Source organism: Lactuca saligna, chromosome 2 (assembly GCF_052625555.1).
Source record: "Lactuca saligna cultivar CGN05327 chromosome 2, ASM5262555v1, whole genome shotgun sequence".
Lineage (NCBI taxonomy): Eukaryota > Viridiplantae > Streptophyta > Magnoliopsida > Asterales > Asteraceae > Lactuca > Lactuca saligna.
Window position 1 is genome coordinate 75,042,411 of NC_136418.1, and position 6,090 is coordinate 75,048,500.

The window sequence follows — 6,090 nt, forward strand, 5'->3', positions numbered from 1 at the left end:
AATTAGTTCTTGATCAATACTAATTAAATAACATGATTTCATATTAATATATTAAAACTTATAATATATTAATATGTCACAAATGTCTTCTTCTAACAAAACGGTCTATCCAAATGTCCTGATGTCATGCAACCCAAATGGACCATGCCGAGTCGGGTTAAGTCTTACCAATTATAGTTATGGACTTAGACATTAATCCAACAATACATACCTTTCTTGTTGCTTGGATTCCTTGAAGACTTTGTGAGCCTAGCACCCCAAATGTTGTGCCTCAAATGCTTCACACAACACTACAAGACTTAGAATAACTTGAGAGAATACACTTGCACTCAAAAATCGGTTATGCCCTCTTAGAACTCACTAGTAGTCCGATTTTGCTAGCTATAGGGATCCTTTTATAGTGTTGTCACAATTAGGGTTTACACATGAATGCACTTAATAGTCATGACTCTTCATTTCTAATGATCCATGGGTTTGTAACTCCCATGAACTATCCATGGAGCTCCAAATGGTTATAACCCAACTCTATAAACCATGGATCATAAATCCACCATAAAATATTAGATGATTGTCATAATCAACCCTATATATTTAATTAGTCTCATTTTGATCACCAAATTAATTCTAAATTAATACTTGATCAACACTAATTAAATAATACTATTATTAATATATTAGAACTTATAATATATTAATAATCACAAGTGTCCTTTCTCTCATTTAGTCTATCCAAGTATTGCAATGCCATGCAACCCAAATGGACCATGTTGGGTCGGGTCAAATACATACCAAATAAAGTTATGGACATAGACACTATATCCAACAATAAGTGTATTAGCATCATTTCAAATCAGAGTAATTTATAAAATGCAGAAACATGTGGTGTGTGCTCTGCAATCATCCGGAGCTCCCTTGTTTGAAAACCGAAGTACCTGAAACACAAACTGAAAAACGTAAGCACAAATCTTAGTGAGTTCCCACAACATACCACATACATAACAAACATACTGTCGAGCATATATGGGTGCTCGACCTACCCTACTGAGCATATCTCAGTGCTCGACCTACCCTGCCGAGCATATATGGGTGCTCGACCTATCATGCCAAGCATATTTGGGTGCTGGCCACCCATTCGGTCTATTTCAACCGGATATCGGGTCTATTTTGACCCTTACCACTACCATATAATATCATAAGCAAATAATCACAGACACCTCAATAACTAGTGGCATACTAGATAATTATCACAAAGCCAATAATATTTACTATAAACATCAACTAGTGAGCCGACATTGGTGCCTTTGACCCACAGATATAGGGAAAGTAACTTACCTCAAAAGAAAGACGATCCCTACAGCTGCTTCTACTGCGAACTGACTCTAAACAATGAACCAAAACCCCAAAACTAAACTCCATTAATACACATGTCTAAACCCTAGCACTAGGCCCACTAATGGCCCAACTAACCAAGTCCACAATTGGCCCAAGCCCATTGGGCCCAATCAAGGCCCAACTTTAATTAAGCCCACTAAGGCCCAATTCACAATCCAAGGTCCACTAGTGCAAACCCAAACAAAAGTCCATTACTATAAAATCCTTAGTCCATTATGAGCCCAACCAAAGGATAAGTCCAAGACCAAGTTAGCCAACAATCAAAGAGCCCAAACTTGTAAATGAGGTTCTCACGTCATGAGGTCGTGTCTTTTGCTCAGAAACTTCCTCAAACATACTCTCACGTCGTGAGGTCTTATTCTTCACGTCGTGCATCCAGATCCGACCAAAAATGAGCGTTAAGCTCCTAATCCATTAACCCTTATGTGACAACCGTCAATTTCCATTCAAGTCAAAGTCAAATAAAGTCAACAAGTCAAATCGATCAACTCCGTTAACCCTTGTTTATTAGGGTTTACAATATGTTAGTTACGATACAAATCGCTATTTTGATAAGAAATTATCACTTGGAAAGTTTGTATGATCGAAATTTCCTAAACCCTAAACGGGGTAAGTGGGGTAACCAAACGATAAAACACCAGGGCATACCCTTTGGGGTGTGTAAGACTCTTAAACATGGCTTAACAGGGTTTACAAACCTTGCCTTACGAAGTTAAACACTCACAAAGGTCGCAAACAAAGTCTCTCTCGATCTCTCTTTAGAAACCTCTCTCTATCTGAAATCTCACCCAAATCTCTCCAAGTATGTGAAATCTCTCCCAAATCTCTCTAATCATGTGAAATCTCTCCCAAATCTCTTCAAATATGTGAAATCTCTCCCAAATCTCTCTAAGCATGTGAAATCTCTCCAAGTATGTGAAATCTCCCCTAAATCTCTCTCAATCTTTTTATAATCACTCGGGGCATCCCGAACCTTAACTTGGTCAAAAATCACTCAAAATGGGATGAAATCACGAAAAACAGCCTCTTAGGAGCCGAACCTGTCAGAAGCGAACCTCGCACATTGCAGTCGAGACCGAGCCTTGCTTTCGGTTCCCGCTCTCGCACCTTTGGTTCCCTCTTCGCACCTTCGGTTCTCAACACTTCCAAGAACCGAACCTCGTGGTTCGGTCTATATTGTCCGGTTTTCGACTACTTTCGCCTCCTAAGCCCGTTTTTGACGTTTTTGGCGTGGAATTTTCACCAAAAATCATATTTTTACATATATGACCCTAAATATTCTTAATTTAAACACATTTTTAGGGATATCTTTATCTAGGAATAAAATCTAGTGGGTGAGATATTTGAGGTGGAGTGTTGACTTTACCTTAGTGTGTAACACAAGTAACCTCCTACACCCACTCCATGGCCATACCCAACTACTATTCATCACTATTCAGTCAATCATTGCCCTTTTTACACTCATTTGTCCAACCATACTCTTGATCAAAAGTTGGAAGTCCTTATCTCTCCTCTCATTTCACTCATTCTCCACCAAAAAGCAAGACCCATTTCTCTCTCTAAAATTCGAGATTCAAAGGTTGATCTTGGGTTTTTCCTACACATTTGGTAAGTATCCTTCTCCTACACATGAATGTTATACTATCCTTCATCCAAATTATGGATTTCTTACACAAACATTATCATATTTGTTCATAGAACCTTCAAATATTCAAGTATCTCCCAAGTGTTATTGACTTGGAAACTTCTTTTCTTCATCATCCGTCTCTTGAAATCAGTCAAGGTGAGTTCATACCCCCACATTTTTATGTTTTCTTCAAGTTTTAGGGGGAGAATACAAGTTAAAACACCAACAATATAACCAAACTCAAACAACAGCTTTTGACTGAAAACTTAATGTTCATTTACGGACTGTTTTGGACATCTTAAAATTTTTAGTTTTCAAAACTGTATTAGTTGTAATTATTTCAGGTTTATACCTTTAAAATGACTACTTGCACATACTCACATGATTTTTGCACAATTTATGGTGATTTTTACAAAACTGCCTATCACTATAGCTACGAATTCAGACCAGTTTGTGAATATGAACGTTTTCAAACCACTTAGAGACCTCTAGAAATCATAATAAAATTTATGAACAAACTATACACATTTTATAAACTCTTAGAGTTTACGGATTTAGTTTTCAACTCCGTATGATTTTTCTATAATTATTCCAAGAACAGGAATGGAAGTGATAAAACTAGCAAATTATTAATAACTCATTTACACTTTGTAACTTGCTGAGCAAGGTGTGTATATTCATATATATATATATATATATATATATATATATATATATATATATATATATATATATATATGTTGGTTATATTACATGTCTTTTACCCCATTATAAAGGTTTACATCATATACAAAGAGGATTTCCATCATTACAAAACGTTTTGATAAGCTATAATAAATATAGTTTATGTTTCCACTAACACAACAAACACATTTCAGATGGTTTAATTCCCACAGAAAAAGGTTTTACACTCACGCACACTACACATATGTCACACCCCAAAACCGATAACGGCGGAATACGTTTCGGGGTGGAGGACGTCATGTACAGTATCATCACAATTGCATAATAGTAAAAACAAGAAACATACAACCATTTCATTACATAGTGAATTTAATTACAAGTGTGTTCTGTAAGTTTCAATAGACACCAAAAGTAATACAAAAATAAGAGATGGATCTTGTATGCTCCATCTTCTCCAAAATGCTGCACCTGTACCTATCTATCTTTGACCTGAGGATACAAGTTATTTTGAAAACGAGTATCAGCATAAAGCTGGTGAGTTCATAAGAATTTAGTGTGAATTTTTGTATAAAATGAATTAGAACATATAGTATGTAAGCTGCGATTTACAATTTGAAAGTAGTAGAAAAGCCCTAGAAAATCCTATATTTTCCAGAAAATACATCGTGAGTGAAAATCTTCAAGTTGCAAGTAAGTTTCATTGATGAAAACCGTTTATTCTATGAGTGTTTTAGTAATTTACTTCGGGATATTAACTCATACTTTAGATTAGTATTTTAGTATGGATATAGTGTGTTTCCTTGTATGCGACCGATAGTGAGAGTAATAGAGAACCCCATGATCGTCCCGGTCATGCACAATATAGTGAAGTAGTGTCATCCCTGGGCTTGCACGGCTCGGACTGAAGTTAACAGTCGGGATGTAATAGTGTCTACCCCGTATAGATCTATACACGTAGCGTTGTCTTCCTGTCGGAAAACTCTGGGCATAATATGTAGCGAATAGTGTATCTTGTAGTGAGTTAGTGTGTATCTTCCGAATTAGTGATTTATCTTGTATTATAGTGTAGTCGTCTTTCATCTAGTTCGTAGTGTGTTCTCTTATTCGTATATTGACTCGTAATGGTGTGTATTATAGTGTGTAAAGTAGTAGCAGTAGCGAGTAGTTGTGGCCTTAACTATACCTATTATAATTAACTTAATGTGTATGATTCTTGTCAATTTAGTGGTTTAGGCATCAAATGGAATGAAAATACTCGTATCCAACACTAATATACATGATATATAACTAAGAAATCAACAACAGTCGGATGGATAACAACTACCCTAAGCCCACAATCAAACAAGAACAGGAAATAAGGCTAGCCATCGGTCCTAAGTCCTTCAAGTCTTACTTATATAAATATATTAGTGTGGTTACATTTTATAAGAAAATCTAATTAATAAAAATCTTGTCCAAATGGAACATTTAGAAAATTGTTTATTTATCCAAAATAGTTTTGAAAACGCAAAATTTCCTTTATAAGGCATAGTGGTAAATCACATGTGATTTGAACTACGGATAGTGAATCACATGTGATTAATTTTCATAAACATGTATATTTGACTTGTATCCCCCCCCCCCTAAAACATATACACACATTTGAAAGGTTCATTAAAGGGGTATGTATGAACTCACCTGAAATCGAGTAAATCAGGTGAAAGTGTGGGTTGAGCGTTTGGTGCCAAATAAGGAGCTGTACACCTTTTAAGACCCTATTAACATATGGAATATGTGTTTTACAAGAAATTAGCCATTTTATGCTTTTTATTAAAACATTTAGATATTCTTAGCATTGATTCGAGGTCTTAGGGCTTAGAAGTGGTTCTCGGGGATTATACAAGGCCAAAAAGGGGTTACTGATGGGTTTTGGTCATAAGACATCCTATGTGCTCATACAAACCCTAATGCTTGGATCTAGGTTTCTCTATTGTAAATGTTTTGAATCCAAGACTATAAACCCTAATTCTAGTATATGAAATCGATATTAACATATGAATGGGTTTAAGAACATACCTTGATTGTTATATAGCAATAACAATCCTAATTCCACCTTGAATTGACTTTGGAATGCTTAGAGTCACAAGTGTCACTCCTCTAATGGCTTACAAACACCAAGAGCAAATGGAGAAGGTATAAAGAGAAAGGAGAGAGGTTAGAATTCATCCTTAGGACTTCTTGGGAAGGCATACCCGAATTCATGAGCCTTAGGGGGTTTATATAGGTGTAAAGATTAGGGTTTTAGCCCTTATCCTTATCTAGTTGCTTGCCCACCAAGCAACCATAAGATAAGTCTTAGAAACCCTTATCCTAGTCGAAGTCTAAGGCATTATCTCCTTAAATTCGTT